Source organism: Triticum urartu, chromosome 3A, assembly GCF_056163025.1.
Source record: "Triticum urartu cultivar PI428250 chromosome 3A, HENAU_Tu73, whole genome shotgun sequence".
Taxonomy (NCBI): domain Eukaryota; kingdom Viridiplantae; phylum Streptophyta; class Magnoliopsida; order Poales; family Poaceae; genus Triticum; species Triticum urartu.
In genome coordinates, this window is record NC_141875.1 from 10,212,264 (window position 1) to 10,231,468 (window position 19,205).

General features: G+C 50.8%; 1 pseudogene; it reads right to left on the minus strand.

Moving 5' to 3' along the window:
• Positions 1-14,248: 14,248 nt before the first annotated feature.
• LOC147977747 (E3 ubiquitin-protein ligase Os04g0590900-like) lies at positions 14,249-14,788 on the minus strand (annotated as a pseudogene).
• Positions 14,789-19,205: the final 4,417 nt, after the last annotated feature.

The following is a 19,205-nucleotide window of genomic DNA, read 5'->3' on the forward strand; positions in this document are numbered from 1 at the left end:
GATGGAGGGCCGCGAGATCCGTCTCGGCGCGCTCACCTTCATTGCCGATGACTCCGCCTGGCTTCAGGAGGCGCCGCTCGACGTTGACGTGCTCCCCGTCCGCGGCGCGACGCACTTCCGCGCGTGCGTTCGTGGCGTCCTCCTACGACAGCCGTCGACCCAGTACAAACCAGCTCCCGTTTCATCTCCCCACCTCACCTCCCGCCAGCGCAAGCGCTCAGGCAGGTCGAGGCTTCAGCGGTGGGTGAGGCATGCCGTGGCCCGCCAGTCGGCAGCCCCGCAAGTCGCGGCAATCGAGCCCGAAGAATCCCTCTACGACCTGCTCGACTTGTCGACTGGCTCCACGGGGGCGACATCCGAGTGCGACAGTAGCGACCCAGCGCCTGAGGTCCTGGCGGTCGAGGGGGCACACAGTCCTCCCGGATTCCCTCGCGTTGATGGAGGCGCGGGTGGGGGCGACCCGTCGCATCCCCACGATGAGTACCGTCCCGAACCCCTCACGTCATTGCAGCGAGAGGAGCTTCGCCGCAGGAACATGGACGCACTCCACACTCCTATTGTTGGGGAAACCCCTGAGGCCCGGGCCTTGGAGGACGCGCGCTTGGCTAACTTGGCCGAACGCACTCGACTGGAGAATCTTCAGCGATTAATCGACGAGCAAGCGCGTCAGCGGGCTCCCGGGTCCACTCGACGTCAGCAAGCTCCCGAGTCCAGTCATCGTCAGCTTTTCCCGCCGCCGCAGGTATACCGGACCCCAGTCCAGAATTTGGCTGCTGCGGCCCGTATAGCGGAGTCGATTGAGCCTTCCCAGTCGGAAGCTGGCAGAGGCTTGTTGCAGATTAGAGCGTTGCTCCGGGCAGCGGGAAACCAGAATTCCGCCGTCTCACGGTCGCGGAACAGGATCCACAGTCGATCCGTTGCATCAGAAACAGTCCAGTCGGCTCACAGCCCGAGATCGCCCCCGAGGCGTGAGGGGCGAGACGATCGGCGTGATCACTACAGGAGAAATGAACAGTATGACCACCGGCTCGATCGTGATGATCGACGTCGCGTGCCAACCCCTCCCCCGAGGAGTGGGTCGTACGCGCCTCGACGACAAGATGACAGATGCCCTCATAGTGTTGGACAGAGGATTCCAGTCGACCCCAGAGACCCAGGCTTTGATGCGAGATCTTTCCTCGTTTAAGGTTTGGTTGACAGGAACAGGGCTCATAGAGGAGGCCACAACGGAGATGCGCCCACCAGCAGCAGAGTACATGCTTTAGGGCCTGAGTGTTTCAGTCGAGCCATCAGGGCCGCAGTGATTCCTCCCAATTTCAGGCTGGCGACTGGAGTCAGCAAGTTCACCGATGAGTCCAAGCCTGACACTTGGCTTGAAGATTACCGAGTGGCTGTATAGATTGGCGGTGGCAATGATGAGGTGGCCATGAAACATTTGCCCCTCATGTTGGAGGGCTCAGCCAGGGCGTGGCTGAATCAGTTGGCGCCCAACAGTATTTACACCTGGGAGGACCTCTCCCGAGTGTTTATCACGACCTTTGAAGGAACATGCAAACGACCTGCAGGCCTCACAGAGTTACGGTCTTGTGTGCAGAAGCCGAACGAAACACTAAGGGATTATATCCAGAGGTGGATCACGCTGCACCACACAGTTGAGAACGTGCCAGACCATCAAGCAGTTTGCGCTTTCAAAGAAGGCGTCAAATACAGAGAGTTGAACCTGAAGTTCGGTCGAACTGGGGAAATGTCTCTGAATCGGATGATGGAGATCGCCACCAAGTATGCTAATGGTGAGGACGAAGACCGACTCCGAAGCGGCAAGCTCAAGTCAGTCGCCCAAGAAACCGGAGGAAATTCCAGTCGGAAACAGAAGCGAAAGGCCGAGCCGGCCGCTCCTGGGGAGGCCCTGGCCGTCGCCCAGGGAAACTTCAAGGGGAAACCCAAGGGCACCTGGAAGCCCAAGAAAGTCAAAGACCAAGATGGGAATGATGTTTTGGACTTACCATGTCACATCCACACCAAAAAAGATGAAGAGGGTAATTTTATTTACCCAAAGCATACCACTCGACAGTGCCGGCTCCTGATCCAGCAGTTCCAGGGCAAGCAGCCCAAAGACAAGGAAAAAGAGCCACTGATGATTGAGGACAAGGAAGACAGTGATGGTGGGTACCCTCAAGTCAATTCCACTCTGATGATCTTTGCTGACGTTGAAAGCAAGAGTCGACTGAAGGTCATCAACCGTGAAGTGAACATGGTTGCTCCGGCAACACCCAGTTACCTGAAATGGTCACAGACGGCCATCACATTCGACCAGTCTGATCACCCGACGCACATTGCCACCCCTGGGAGGCAAGCTTTGGTGGTCGACCCAGTTGTCGAAGGCACTCGACTGACCAAGGTATTAATGGATGGCGGCAGTGGCCTGAACATACTGTACGCTGAAACATTGAAAGGAATGGGCATTCCGATATCCAGACTAAGTACCAGCAACATGAGCTTCCATGGAGTCATTCCTGGGAAGAAAGCCGAGTCACTCGGCCAGATTGCTCTTGATGTGGTTTTCGGTGATTCAAAGAATTACCGCAAGGAAAGGTTGACGTTTGAGGTTGTGGACTTCCAGAGTGCTTATCATGCCATTTTAGGCAGGCCAGCTTACGCACGCTTCATGGCTCGACCATGTTACGTATATCTCAAACTGAAGATGCCTGGCCCCAAAGGTGTGATCACTGTTACTGGCAACCGGAAGAAAGCGGAAGAATGCTTTCAGAAAGGCTCAAAGATCGCTGACGCTCAGATGGCAGTAGTCGAGCTAAAAGAGTATCAAAAGACTGCCGATCCGAGTGAATTGCTGCGAGCCAAGAAGCCTGCTTCAGAATCAGCTTTTCAGTCGGCTGGTGAAACAAAGACAGTCAACATTCACCCGACCGACCCCGACGCTGCTCCGACTCACATCTCGACGACACTCGATTCCAAATAGGAAGAAGCGCTCATCCAGCTCCTCCGTGAGAACTGGGATATCTTCGCATGGAAACCCTCTGACATGCCTGGAGTTCCCAGAGGGCTGGCTGAGCACCGTTTACGAGTCGACCCAAAATTCAAGCCAGTGAAGGAACATCTTCGACGGTCCGCCGTCCAGAAGAAGCAAGCCATTGGCGAGGAATTGGCTCGGCTCTTAGCAGCAGAGTTCATCCGAGAGATTTACCACTCCGAGTGGCTCGCCAATGTCGTCATGGTCCCCCAAAAGGACAAGTCGCTCCGCATGTGCATTGACTTCAAGCATGTCAATCAGGCCTGCCCGAAGGATCATTTTCCTCTTCCTCGCATCGACCAAATAGTCGACTCGACTGCGGGCTGCGAGAGACTGTCTTTTCTGGATGCCTATTCTGGGTACCATCAGATCCATCTATATGGGCCCGACGAGATAAAAACAGCTTTCATCACTCCGTTCGGATGCTTCTATTACGTCACCATGCCGTTCGGCCTCAAGAACGCCGGAGCCATGTTCATGAGAATGATTCAGAAGTGTTTACTCACTCAAATCAGTCGGAATGTGGAGGCATACATGGATGATATTGTGGTCAAGTCCCGGAAAGGTTCTGACCTGCGGGCTGACCTTGCTGAAACCTTTGCCAACCTGAGGAGGTATGATATCAAGCTCAATCCATCAAAATGCACATTCGGAGTTCCAGGTGGAAAGTTACTTGGTTTTCTCGTTTCCGAACGAGGAATCGACGCCAATCCTGAGAAAATTGGCACCATACTCCGGATGAAGCGTCCTGTACACGTGCATGATGTCCAAAAGCTTACAGGCTGCTTGGCTGCTTTAAGTCGATTCATTTCTCGTCTTGGTGAAAAGGCATTGCCTCTTTACCGACTGATGAAGAAGTCTGACAAGTTCGAGTGGACTCCAGAAGCTGATGCAGCATTTGCAGAGCTCAAAGCTCTGCTCTCCACCCAGCCGGTGCTTGCTGCCCCAATCAGCAAAGAGCCTTTGCTGCTTTACATTGCAGCCACAGGACAAGTTGTTAGCACAGTACTTACGGTCGAGCGGGAAGAAGAAGGAAAGGCCTTCAGAGTTCAGCGCCCAGTCTATTATTTGTCTGAGGTTTTGACCCCTTCAAAACAAAGATACCCTCACTACCAGAAGCTTGTATATGGGATTTACATGACCACGAAGAAGGTTGCGCATTACTTCTCTGACCACTCGGTTACAGTCGTCAGCGACGCCCCGCTGTCAGAGATTCTGCACAACAGAGATGCGACTGGTCGAGTGGCCAAGTGGGCGATTGAACTCCTTCCTTTGGATATCAAGTTCGAGGCAAAGAAAGCCATCAAGTCCCAAGCAATCGCAGATTTCCTCGCCGAGTGGATTGAACAACAACTTCCGACTCAATTTCACTCGGAGCACTGGACCATGTTCTTCGATGGATCCAAGATGCTTAGTGGTTCCGGTGCTGGGGTAGTCCTAGTCTCCCCCCGAGGAGACAAGCTCAGATATGTTCTCCAGATTCACTTCGATTCCTCCAACAATGAAGCAGAATATGAGGCACTTTTGTATGGGTTGCGCATGGCCATCTCACTCGGCGTCCGTCGCCTCATGGTCTATGGCGACTCAGATTTGGTGGTTAATCAAGTGATGAAGGAGTGGGACGTCAGAAGCCTGGCAATGACAGGTTATTGCAATGCAGTGCGAAAGCTAGAGAAGAGATTTGAGGGGTTAGAGCTCCATCACGTCCGCCGACTGAAAAATCAAGCAGCGGACGAGTTGGCGAAAATAGGCTCCAAGAGAGAAGCCATTCCCAGCAATGTGTTCCTGGAACACATCCACTCGCCGTCGGTCCAAGAGGACCCTTTCACAGAAGAAGCCCCGCAGCCGAAAAGTGCCACAGATCCGACTGAAGTGGAAGTGCCTGCTGTAGTCGACCTAATCATGGAAGTCTTGGCGATCACTCCTGACTGGACGGTGCCGTAGATTGCGTATATCCTAAGGAAAGAACTCCCGGAGGACGAAGAAGAGGCTCGACAGATCGTCCGCCGATCCAAGGCCTTCACAGTCATAAAGGGACAGTTGTATAGAGAAAGCGCGACTGGAGTCGGACAGAAGTGCATAACTCCGGAAGAGGGTCAGATAATCCTTGATGATATCCACTCGGGGACCTGTGGTCACGATGCGTCCTCTCGGACCATTGTGGCTAAAGCATACCGAGCGGGTTTTTACTGGCCAAGAGCAAATGAGATGGCAAAAGAGATAGTCGACAAGTGTGGAGGATGCCAGTTCTACTCCAACATGTCGCACAAGCCCGCATCAGCCCTGAAGACTATTCCACTCGTCTGGCCCTTCGCTGTCTGGGGCCTGGATATGGTTGGTCCCTTGAGAACAGGCAGGAGCGGTTTCACCCATGTGCTTGTGGCAGTCGACAAGTTTACCAAATGGATTGAAGCTAAGCCCATCAAAGATCTCGATTCTCGTACCGCCATCAGTTTCGTCAGAGGGCTAACATTCAGATATGGAGTCCCGCATAGCATAATCACTGACAACGGGTCAAACTTCGATTCAGACCAGTTCAGAGCTTTTTGCGCCTCTCAAGGCACACGAGTCGACTACGCTTCGGTCGCCCATCCCCAGTCAAATGGACAAGCCGAAAGAGCAAATGGTCTGATCCTCAAGGGACTAAAGCCTCGACTGATGCGTGATCTCAAGCATGCGGCAGGCGCCTGGGTCGACGAGCTTCCGTCAGTTCTGTGGGGTTTAAGGACCACCCCTAACCGATCGACTAGAAGAACTCCTTTCTTTTTGGTTTACGGAGCCGAAGCAGTTCTGCCGAGTGATCTTCTTCACAACGCGCCCCGAGTCGAGCTTTACACCGAAGATGAAGCAGAACAGGCCCGGCAAGACTCAGTCGACCTCCTAGAAGAAGAGAGGGAGATGGCGATGATCAGATCGACCATTTATCAGCAGGACTTACGTCGATTCCACGCCCGGAATGTGAAGAGTCGAGCCTTCCAGGAAGGAGATTTGGTCCTCCGAGTGGATCAACAGAAGCCTCACAAGCTTGCTCCCACTTGGGAAGGCCCCTTCATCGTCACCAGAGTCCTCCACAATGGAGCATATCGCCTTTACAATGTCGATCGCCAGATCGACGAACCACAAGCTTGGAACGCGGAGCTTCTCCGCCCCTTTTACACTTGAGTCCGCCCTCAAACCAAATGTAATAAGAAAAACTCCCGAAGTTCATTTTTATCAGAAATAAGAGTGTTCCAAATAATTGCTGTCACTTTTGTTCGTATCCGAAATCCCCCAGTGGGTGACTTAGCTGCGAATCCGCTTCGCCTAAGTTTGAAAAATCCTACCGAGTGGAGAGCAAACCTCCCACTCGGGGGCTTAGCTGCAGTTCAGCACTCGCCTAAGTTCTCCACGAAGAGACTTAGCTGCAGTCAGACACTCGCCTAAGTTTGAAAAATCCTACCGAGTGGAGAGCAAACCTCCCACTCGGGGGCTTAGCTGCAGTTTAGCACTCGCCTAAGTTCTCCACGAAGAGACTTAGCTGCAGTCAGACACTCGCCTAAGTTTGAAAAATCCTACCGAGTGGAGAGCAAACCTCCCACTCGGGGGCTTAGCTGCAGTTCAGCACTCGCCTAAGTTCTCCACGAAGAGACTTAGCTGCAGTCCGACACTCACCTAAGTTTGAAAATCCTACCGAGTGGAGAGCAAACCTCCCACTCGGGGGCTTAGCTGCAGTTCAGCACTCGCCTAAGTTCTCCACGAAGAGACTTAGCTGCAGTCAGACACTCGCCTAAGTTCGAAAAATCCTACTGAGTGGAGAGCAAACCTCCCACTCGGGGGCTTAGCTGCAGTTCAGCACTCGCCTAAGTTCTCCACGAAGAGACTTAGCTGCAGTCAGACACTCGCCTAAGTTTGAAATATCCTACCGAGTGGAGAGCAAACCTCCCACTCGGGGGCTTAGCTGCGGTTCAGCACTCGCCTAAGTTCTCCACGAAGAGACTTAGCTGCAGTCAGACACTCGCCTAAGTTCGAAAAATCCTACTGAGTGGAGAGCAAACCTCCCACTCGGGGGCTTAGCTGCAGTTCAGCACTCGCCTAAGTTCTCCACGAAGAGACTTAGCTGCAGTCAGACACTCGCCTAAGTTTGAAATATCCTACCGAGTGGAGAGCAAACCTCCCACTCAGGGGCTTAGCTGTGGTTCAGCACTCGCCTAAGTTCTCCACGAAGAGACTTAGCTGCAGTCAGACACTCGCCTAAGTTTGAAAATTCCTACCGAGTGGAAAGTAAACCTCCCACTCGGAGGCTTAGGTACAGCTCAGTGCTCGCTTAAGTATGAAACACACCTTGCCCTAGAAGAGCTTTGCCACAAATACAATGTGCGCTTCACCCTACTCTACAGCAACAGGGTGTGGGTCGGTCGTTACCTTTTCCTTCGAACGGAGATCAAATTCCACTCGATGAATCATCCACGAAGACGTTCAACAAAAATCAAGCTCAGATCAAAGTATTCGAGCCCTCGGCTCGGCAGAGTTTAACTATTACACTTCCACTCGGCATTCCGAGGCAAATTCAAGGTGAAACATAGAAGTTTTTTCACTCCTCAGGAGGAGGAGGACTGGAAGGGGCGACGAACTCGTCCAGATCAATCCCGTCTGCAATACGGGTGGCAGCAGCAATGAAGGTCTCCATGAAGTCCTGGAATTTGTGCTTTCTCGTGTTGGCAACTTGGATGGCGGCCAGCTTCTCCTCCCGTGCCTCCTTGCAATGAACGCGGACCAGGGACAGAGCCACATCAGCGCCGCACCGAGCTGAAGACTTCTTCCACTCCTGCACTCGGTCCGGGATTCCGTTGAGTCGAGTCATCAGAGACTCGAGATCATTCTGGAGCGTAGACCCTGGCCAAAGTGACGGGTCGATCCGCGACATGGCAGTCTTCAGTCGAGCCAAGTAATCCACGGCGCCATCAATGCGAGATTCCAGTCGGAGCAGATTCATGGCAGCTTCATCTTCCACTGGAGAGTTGATCGGATCCAGACCTGGTTCAATCCGCCCAGTCTCCTCTTCAAAATTCTGGCAAAGCTCTGCATACGCAGGCCAAGGATGAGTCAATTTTCATAAGATTGAGTCGACACAAAAAAAGTCAGAACTGAATGGGCACCTTCGAGCTTGATGTACAGCTTCTTGGCAAGGCTCCTCAAGTAACTCTCCAGGTCGTCCCTCCTACGAGCGATGCCTTCCATCTTCTCACCCAAGAGGAGGCTCTCCTTCTTCCAATTCGCAGTCAGCCTGTTGGCTTCAGTCAGAGCGGTCTGCAACCTGGTGTTCTCCTTTTCCAATTGGTCGACCGAAGCCAGCTTCTGTGCGGCCAGAGCAGTCTTGTCATCAGCCTCCTTACGGGCAACAGCCAGGTCCTGGTACTTCTTCGCCAAAGCTTTTTCCAATTCTCCTGCAAAGAAATGGTGATCAAATCGGAAACAGCAGAAGAATGCTCAAGCCTAAAAGCAAAATCAGTCGACAAAGTCGCATTACCTGCGGCGCCCTCCCTGACCTTCTGCAGCTCTGTCCTGGCCAGCTCTAGATCAAGGGCCAATTGAATCTTCTGCTTCTCCAATTCAGTATAGCGAGCGGCAAGTTCGCAGGATTTCTGCAAAAAGAAAAACCAGTCGACAGACGTTCGAGATAAGTTGCTTCCGAGTAACTAAGGAACAATGGTGACGTTTCTAAGACCACAGACATTCGACAGTAGTCTCGGGGACTACACCCAGTGGGTGCACTCAGCGTGCCCCCACTGGTTTGACCAAAAAAAAATCGAACTCCCGCAGTCGACAGGATACGGTCCCACTCGACCTGGCCAGACCAAACCGAGTGAAGAAACACAGGTTCAGCAACACAATATAAAGACTACAGTCGACTGCCAGCAGTCCACCGTAGTCTCGGGGACTACACCCAGTGGGTGCACTTAGCGTGCCCCCACTCTTCCAAGAATTGGCAAACACACCCAGTGGGTGTACAGATGCAAAGATCTTCGGAAAAGAAATTCTTCAAACAGCATATCATAACAGACCAAGTGTTGAGTCGACTAACCTGGACATTGCTCTGAAGAGCCGAGCTCGCGTCATAGGCGGCTTGGCTGGCCTCCCGAGCCACCTTCACTTGCTCCATCATAATCCCCGCCTGGCGTATAGCCTCTTTCGCAGCAGACGCTTGGTCCTCAGGGACGGGGTACGCAGCAAAAAGCGAAGATGGGTCCGCAGTCGACGCCGAAGGCTACGCACTCGACAGGGGGTTGGCGAAAGTCACAGAAGCCCGAGCGGGCTCGCCATCGCCCCGAGCCGCGGCCTCAGGTGCCGGAGTGGACCATGGGGTCTTGACAGCCGGCGTCTTCTTTGTCCTCTTCACCCTCAGCGGCTCGTTGTCATCATCGTCCGGGAGATCAATAACATGAGGAGGGGCTGCAAGAGAAACATTCAATCGACCAGAACTACAAGGGCCAGTCGACTCAAAGCAAAATGTCATTAATCGTACCAGGGTTGGAGGTGACAGCGTCCTCCATCTCTTGGTCGTCGTTCCTGGCGGAAACCTCAGAAGTGGCACCGCTGCAAATCTCAGAAGTCAGCCAGTTGGCAGAGTGAATCGACCAAGGATCCGTCCACGGTCGACAAAGGAAAACGAAGTTTCTATCATTTACCCGGAAATGGTAGGAACAACTATCTTCATCTTGGGCAGAACTTTGGGCGGCTTGGATGGCGTCGCTCGTGGGTGCTTGGGAGCCTTCTCAGTCGGCGGAGGAGGAGAACTCCGAGGGCGCTTCGACGTCTGCCCAGCAGGTGCGGTGGCCTTGCCACATCCCCGCGCTGGGTCATGTGTGAGCTTGGATCGCCCCTCCGGGCGGGGGGGTTCAGCTTCCTCTTCCTCCTCCTCGCTGGAGAAGACGTCGTCGTCTCCCTCCCCTTCACCGTCAGACTCCCACTCGCCTTGGTCATCCCCACTCTCGCCTCCACTCGCCTCACCTTCCTCAGTCGACCCCTGTGCCCCGTTGGGCGTCGAGTACATCTCGGTGGTCGCCTGGGAACAACGGACAAGACAAAAATCAGTCGACCAACTCAAAGAAGACCAACGCAAGAAACAAGATTTCAGTCAGAAACATAAAGACACACCTGATCCCCTTCATAAGTACTGTCGAGTGGAATGACCCTCCTCGCTCCTCGGGGGTTGTCTTTGTTCCCCGTGATGCTCGATAGCCACCCCTCCAGCATCTCGTCGGTGACCTCCTCCGGGTGGATCCGGGTGGTGTCGTCGAGGCCGGAATACAGCCACATTGGATGGTCTCGGGCCTGGAGCGGTTGAATACGTCTCTGAAGAAAGACCTCTAGCAAGTCCATCCCAGTCACACCCTCACGAACGAGTTCAACCACTCGGCCGGCCAGCACTTTGACTTGGGCCTTTTCCTCTGGCGCAATTTTCAGAGAGACTGGCTTTGCGGCTCGGTCGAGGGAAAAAGGAGGGAGACCAGTCGACTGACCTGGGGTCACTTGGTCCTGGCAGTAGAACCAAGTTGCCTGCCAACCACGGACTGACTCCGGGAGAGTGATGGATGGAAAACAGCTCTTTCCCCTCGTTTGAATCGCCAGGCCCCCGCACTGCTGGATCACTCGCGTCTTCTCATCACTCGACTTGGCCTTTTTAACCGACTGAGAGCGGCAAGTAAAAATATGCTTGAAAAGCCCCCAATGCGGACGGCAACCCAGGAAGGCCTCGCACATGGAAATGAACGCGGCAAGATAGACTATGGAGTTGGGGGTAAAGTGATGGAGCTGCGCCCCGAAGAAATTTAAGAAGCTCCGGAAGAATGGATGGGGGGGCAGAGAAAACCCTCGGTCGATGTGAGTGGCTAGGAGCACGCACTCACCATCGCGGGGCTGAGGCTCGATCTCTCTCCCAGGAAGTCGCGCCGCTTCGTGGGGAATGGCTCCCCCCTCAACCGTGTCGTCAAGATCCTCCTGCCGGAGCACCGAAGGCATCCAGTCGCCTTGGATCCATCCTTTGGGCAAGGTGGTCCTGGAGGAAGACCCGCCCCGGGAAGACTTCTTCCCTTTCGCCGCCGCTGTCGTCCTCTTCGCACGCTCCAGAGCTGTGGTCTTGCCTTTCACCATCGTCGCCGGCGAGGTCTCACGGGCTTGCGGCGCTCGGGGGGGAGCTAAGGCAGCGGAAAGACAGGCGGAGATAGAGAGGAAGGAGGAGGGAGAACAGAGCGCACGGCTTGGAAAATCCCGAGCCGACAACTTATAAGGGACCGCTCCTGAGTGGCTGACTGGTAGGCCCAGGCAATCCAGTCAAATCCCGCAGCAGACGCGCGCGCAGTACGTGGCGAAAAAGGCGACGCGAGGATCGAGGGGCTTCCCCTTTATCGCTTCCGATTACTGCGGCTGCCTCCGCCCCGCGCGCTTCCCCAAATCCAAAATCCCGCAACGTCCGCGGGCGACAGAAACGGCTTGCCAAAACAGAAGATCCCGCTCGCGTCAACACTCGGTATACCACAAGCAAAGAAATTCATTCGACGAAAAACCTGGAATGGGTCAAGGCGACTGAAAAAAGTTGACTACGTCATCCGTGACGATTGACCCAACGAAGCTCTCACGTAGCCCGGAAAGCCAGTCGGAAAGGTTCGCCAACTCTTTCTCCACTCAAACCTCGACCCATTCGGGGGCTAATGATGAAGCTACGTACCTAGGGTGGGGACACGGACCCGTCCAAGGAGCCCTACCCTAGGACGTCCCTAGAAGAGGCTACTTTCCAATCGACTTGAAGGTATCTCACTCGACCAATTCAAGACACTCGACTAAGAAGCTATCACTCGACCAAGAAGCAATCACTCGACTGCCAGAAGACCTGAAGTCACTCCGCAGGCAAACGGTCGGCTGTTAGGCAGTCTTTATGGTCATTATAGCACTTTATTAGGGTAACGCCCACCTTAAATGTACCTTAAAACCCATTATTACTGAGGGCAGGAGGGGGCCAGCGAACTCTATATAAGCCACCCCCTCCTCAGTATGAAGGGTTCGCACCCCTGTTACCTACACGCTCATAATCCAATCGACCGCCTCCGGGCACCGAGACGTAGGGCTGTTACTTCCTTTGAGAAGGGCCTGAACTCGTAAACCTTGCGTGTTACAACTTCCCAATAGCTAAGATCTAGCCTCTTCATACACACCCCCCTACATTACTATCAGGCTTAGAACCACGACAGTCTCTGGCTTGAAGATTAACTTTTCCAAGAGTGAGGTTCTAGTTACTGGTGTGAATGATGCGGAAGCCCTGCGTGTGGCCAGGCTTCTTAACTGCTCTTTAGGTTCCTTTCCTTTCAAATATCTGGGCCTCCCAATTTCTCCTTTTAAACTTCTTGCTAAGGATTTTGCCCCGGCTATCGCTAAAGTGGGGAACAGGGTCCTTCCATGGCGCGGTAGATACAATACTAACGCTGGCAAGGTGGCCTTAATTAACTCCTGTCTCTCATCCCTTCCTATGTTCCTTATGGGTTTCTATCTCCTTTTGGCTGGTATTCACGCTGGCTTTGACAAACACAGGGGTGCCTTCTATTGGAATGCGGCGGATAATAAGCGGAAATATAGATTAGTCAAGTGGCAGCTTATGTGTCGGCCTAAGAACCTTGGGGGGTTAGGCATTATTAATACGTTGGTGATGAACAAATGCTTATTAATTAAATAGTGGTGGAAAATTATGACTACTGGGGCTGACTCTCTTATGTATTCTATCCTCAAGGCCAAGTATTTCCCTCAATCTAGCCCCCTGTTTCCTTCTGCTAGATGAGGGTCTCAATTCAGGAAGAACCTTGTCAAAGTTAGACCAATTTTTTTGGAGCATGTTAAGTTTATCGTGGGCAATGGTAGGTCTGTTCGTTTTTGGCGGGATTGGTGGTGTGGAGATGCTCCTCTGGCTACTCAATTCCTGGTTTTGTTTTCTTACTGTCCTAAGCCGGACATCTCCATCGCGGAGGTGGCGGATAATAACTGGGACCTGGCTTTTCGCCGCTCCCTGTCTCCTGAAGAGTTGGAGGATTGGCAAAGTCTTTCTGCCCTCTTCCCTGTGCTCTCGGAGGCACCGGATTCTGTAGTTTGGCCTCATTCGTCTTCTGGCAGGTTTTCGGTCAAGTCACTTTACTCTAGGCTTATCGGAGGTACCCCCTCGAATAGATTTTCTAACATCTGGAAGTCCAAAGTGCCTCCTAAGATTAAGATATTTCTTTGGCAAGCCTTCAGAGGCCGCCTTCCTGCGGCTGATCAGATTCGCAAGCGTAATGGTCCGGGATCAGAATTCTGTCACCTTTGTGGTGCTTTGGAAAACACGGACCACATCTTTTTCCAGTGTGTCCTGGCTAAGTTCATTTGGAGTTGTGTCAGATCTTGGCTTCAGGTCTCTTGGAATCCCTCGTCCTTCTCTGAGCTTAGAACCCTAGCCAAGGTTCTGGTTGGGGTCACCAAGAGGGTGTTCTGGGTTGGCTTGGGTGCCTTATGTTGGTCTCTTTGGACTACTAGGAACAAATTTACTATCGAGCATATCTTTCCATCTAAACCTACTGACGTTCTTTTCAAATCTTGTATCATATTGCAGCAGTGGAGATTATTGACTAAAGAAGACGATCAGGATGCCCTGGACGTGCTCATCGCCAAAATTCGGGCTTCAGCATCCTTCTTCTCCGGGCTGGGTCCTAACGTCTGATCTCTGTTGCGGTGGTTTTATCGGTTTGGTCGTAGTCGTCTCTCCCCTCCGGCCTGCGCGCCGTGTATGGCAGGGTGCCATGTATCGCTCTGGAACTTCTTTCGCCTGCTCTAGGCTTTTGGTCGATGGATTCGTGGTTCTTGCTAACTGTTTGGGTGTTCGGGTCTGTGACGCTGCCGTGTGGCTTTATTTATAAAGTCGGGCCAAGGCCTTTTATCTAAAAAAGATTAATTACATTACCATATTACTCCCTCCACTAAGTAATAAATATGCAGAAAAATATTTAGATTAGTTACTATCGTATTGTTCCCTCTAGCAAAAAATAGATTTATTAGATCCATGCAAATAGAATGAGGAGGCATCTCTCAGCGCTACTATGAATAACAAATTGATAGGATTTCTGGTACAAAGAGTTACCTCGGGTCACCTACACTGCACTACACCTAAAAATGAACCTGTTCACGCCCAGAGACTTGGACACATCGCGGGATGACTGCCACCATCCTTTACTCCGGAACGTCGATCACCCGCACTCCGATCCGTCAGTGGCCACAGTGACCACGCCAATTGTGGCCTCTCGCCAGCTGGTTCGCTGCATAGTTCGCCGGCTCCGGTGTTACGGAAGGGAGAGTAGTCGATGTAAGCGCATCGGGCTTGCCAACGGCTACTCGGCAGAGCGGGCAGATGGTGTGGGACGCCGGCCACCTATCGTCGCACCCGACGTGGAATCCATGGCTACTCCAGGGCAGGAACCTCGCCTCCTACCCGTCCTCGAGCTCGGCCAGGCAAACCGGACACTCCACCAATCCGACGCAGTCCGCGGCACGGTAATACCGTGACCGGCAACGACCGCAGCAGCTCCAGGTCAGTGCCCCTGGGAGGCAGGGCTACCATCTGGGTGGCCCACGCCGGACACCGTTGACGACCACTGGGTGCCGCGTCGGTGCTGCTGAAGTAAGATGGCGGAGAATGACGAGCGTGAGCGCGAATGTTAGGAACAATAGGAAGATGGCTGCCGACGTGAGCGTGGCCCTAGACGATGACATGGCTTAGATCTGCGTTGATATTTCCTGAAAGAGGAAGGGCTGATGCAGCACAGCTACGACAAGTATTTCTTTCAGTTATGAAACCAAGGTTTTCAATCCAGTAGGAGAACCAAGCAACACTATGTAAACAGTGAAGGAAATATGCCCTAGAGGCAATAATAAAGTTATTATTTATTTCCTTATTTCATGATAAATGTTTATTATTCATGCTAGAATTGTATTAACCGGAAACATAATACATGTGTGAATACATAGACAAACAGAGTGTCACTAGTATGCCTCTACTTGACTAGCTCATTAATCAAAGATGGTTATGTTTCCTAACCATGGACAAAGAGTTGTTATTTGATTAATGGGATCACATCATTAGATGAATGATCTGATTGACTTGACCCATTCCGTTAGCTTAGCACTTGATCATTTAGTTTGTTGCTATTGCTTTCTTCATGACTTATACATGTTCCTATGACTATGAGATTATGCAACTCTCGTTTACTAGAGGAACACTTTGTGTGCTACCAAACGTCACAACGTAACTGGGTGATTATAAAGGTGCTCTACAGGTGTCTCCGAAGGTACTTGTTGGGTTGGCGTATTTCGAGATTAGGATTTGTCACTCCGAATGTCGGAGAAGTATCTCTGGGCCCTCTCGGTAATGCACATCACCTAAGCCTTGCAAGCATTACAACTAATGAGTTAGTTGTGAGATGATGTATTACGGAACGAGTAAAGAGACTTGCCGGTAACGAGATTGAACTAGGTATTGAGATACCGACGATCGAACCTCGGGCAAGTAACATACCGATGACAAAGGGAACAACGTATGTTGTTATGCGGTCTGACCGATAAAGATCTTCGTAGAATATGTAGGAGCCAATATGAGCATCCATGTTCCGCTATTGGTTATTGACCGGAGACATGTCTCGATCATGTCTACATTGTTCTCGAACCGTAGGGTCCGCACGCTTAAGGTTTCGATGACAGTTATATTATAAGTTTATGAGTTTTGATGTACCGAAGGAGTTCGGAGTCCCGGATGAGATTGGGGACATGACGAGGAGTCTCGAAATGGTCGAGATGTAAAGATCGATATATTGGACGACTATATTCGGACTTCGGAAAGGTTCCGAGTGATTCGGGTATTTTTCGGAGTACCGGGAAGTTACGGGAATACGGGGGAGAAGTATTGGGCCTTATTGGGCCATACGGGAAAGAGAGAGGGGCTGCCTAGGGCAGGCAGGCCCTCCCCTCCTCCACTCCTTTATATACGGGGGCAGGGGGCACCCCATAGACACACAAGTTGATCTTCGTGATCGTTCCTTAGCCGTGTGCGGTGCCCCCCTCCACGATATTACACCTCGGTCATATTGTAGCGGTGCTTAGGTGAAGCCCTGCGACGGTTGAACATCAAGATCGTCACCACGCCGTCGTGCTGACGGAACTCCTCCCCGAAGCTTTGCTGGATCGGAGTCCGGGGAGCGTCATCGAGCTGAACGTGTGCCAAGAACTCGGAGGTGCCGGAGTAACGGTGCTTGGATCGGTTGAACCGGGAAGACGTACGACTACTTCCTCTACGTTGCGTCAACGCTTCCGCTTCGGTCTACGAGGGTACATAGACAACACTCTCCCCTCTCGTTGCTATGCATCACCATGATCTTGCGTGTGCGTAGGAATTTTGTTGAAATTACTACGTTCCCCAACAGTGGCATCCGAGCCTAGGTTTTATGGTTTGATGTTATATGCACGAGTAAAAAACAAGTGAGTTGTGGGCGATATAAGTCATACTACTTACCAGCATGTCATACTTTGGTTCGGCGGTATTGTTGGATGAAGCGGCCCGGACCGACATTACGCGTACGCTTACGCGAGACTGGTTCTACCGCCGTGCTTTGCACACAGGTGGCTGGCGGGTGTCAGTTTCTCCAACTTTAGTTGAACCGAGTGTGGCTACGCCCGGTCCTTGCGAAGGTTAAAACAACACTAACTTGACAAACTATCGTTGTGGTTTTGATGCGTAGGTAAGATTGGTTCTTGCTAAGCCCGTAGCAGCCACGTAAAATTTGCAACAACAAAGTAGAGGACGCCTAACTTGTTTTTGCAGGGCATGTTGTGATGTGATATGGTCAAGACATGATGCTAAATTTTATTGTATGAGATGATCATGTTTTGTAACCGAGTTATCGGCAACTGGCAGGAGCCATATGGTTGTCGCTTTATTGTATGCAATGCAATCGCCCTGTAATGCTTTACTTTATCACTAAGCAGTAGCGATAGTCGTAGAAGCATAAGATTGGCGAGACGACAACGATGCTACGATGGAGATCAAGGTGTCGCGCCGGTGACGATGGTGATCATGACGGTGCTTCGAAGATGGAGATCACAAGCACAAGATGATGATGGCCATATCGTATCACTTATATTGATTGCATGTGATGTTTATCTTTTATGCATCTTATCTTGCTTTCATTGACAGTAGCATTTTAAGATGATCTCTCACTAATTATCAAGAAGTGTTCTCCCTGAGTATGCACCGTTGCGAAAGTTCTTCGTGCTGAGACACCACGTGATGATCGGGCGTGATAGGCTCTACGTTCAAATACAACGGGTGCAAAACAGTTGCACACGCCGAATACTCAGGTTATACTTGATGAGCCAAGCATATACAGATATGGCCTCGGAACACGGAGACCGAAAGGTCGAGCGTGAATCATATAGTAGATATGATCAACATAGTAATGTTCAGCATTGAAACTACTCCATCTCACGTGATGATCGGACATGGTTTAGTTAATATGGATCACGTGACACTTAGAGGATTAGAGGGATGTCTATCTAAGTGGGAGTTCTTAAGTAATATGATTAATTGAACTTTAATTTATCATGAACTTAGTCCTGGTAGTATTAGCATATCTATGTAGTAGATCAATAGCTCGCGTTGTTGCTTTCATATGTTTATTTTGATATGTTCCTAGAGAAAATTAAGTTGAAAGATGTTAGTAGCAATGATGCGGATTGGATCCGTGATCTGAGGTTTATCCTCATTGCTACACAGAAGAATTATGTCCTTGATGCACCGCTAGGTGACAGACCTATTGCAGGAGCAGATGCAGACGTTATGAACGTTTGGCTAGCTCAATATGATGACTGCTTGATAGTTTAAGTGCACCATGCTTAACGGTTTAGAATCGGGACTTCAAAAACATTTTGAACGTCATGGACCATATGAGATGTTCCAGGAGTTGAAGTTAATATTTCAAGCAAATACCCGAGTTGAGAGATATGAAGTCTCCAACAAGTTCTATAGCTAAAAGATGGAGGAGAATCGCTCAACTAGTGAGCATGTGCTCAGATTGTCTGGGTACTACAATCTCTTGAATCAAGTGGGAGTTAATCTTCCAGATAAAATAGTGATTGACAGAATTCTCTAGTCACCATCACCAAGTTAGTAGAACTTCGTGATGAACTATAATATGCAAGGGATAACGGAAACGATTCCCAAGCTCTTCGTGATGCTAAAATCGACGAAGGTTGAAATCAAGAAAAACATCAAGTGTTGATGGTAGACAAGACCACTAGTTTCAAGAAAAGGGCAAAAGGAAGAAAGGGAACTTCAAGAAGAACGGCAAGTAAGTTGCTGCTCAAGTGAAGAAACCCAAGTCTGGTCCTAAGCCTAAAACTAAGTGCTTCTACTGCAAAGGGATTGGTCACTGGAAGCGGAACTACCCCAAGTATTTGGTGGATAAGAAAGGATGGCAAAGTAAACAAAGGTATATTTGATATACATGTTATTGATGTGTACTTTACTAGTGTTCATAGCAACCCCTCAGTATTTGGTACTAGTTCAGTTGCTAAGATTAGTAACTCGAAACGGGAGTTGCAGAATGAACAGAGACTAGTTAAGGGTGAAGTGACGATGAGAGTTGGAAGTAGTTCCAAGATTGATATGATCATCATCGCACACTCCCTATACTTTCGGGATTAGTGTGGAACCTAAATAAATGTTATTTGGTGTTGAGCATGAATATGATTTGATCATGTTTATTGCAATACGGTTATTCATTTAAGTAAGAGAATAAATAGTTGTTCTGTTTACATGAATAAAACCTTATATGGTTACACACCCAATGAAAATGGTTCGTTGGATATCGATCATAGTGATACACATATTCATAATATTGAAACCAAAATATGCAAAGTTAATAATGATAGTGCAACTTATTTGTGGCACTGCCGTTTAGGTCATATTGGTGTAAAGCGCATGAAGAAACTCCATGCTGATGGGCTTTTGCAATCACTTGATTATGAATCACTTGATGCTTGCGAACCATGCCTCATGGGAAAGATGACTAAGACTCCGTTCTCTGGAACAATGGAGCGAGCAACAGACTTATTGGAAATAATACATACTGATGTATGC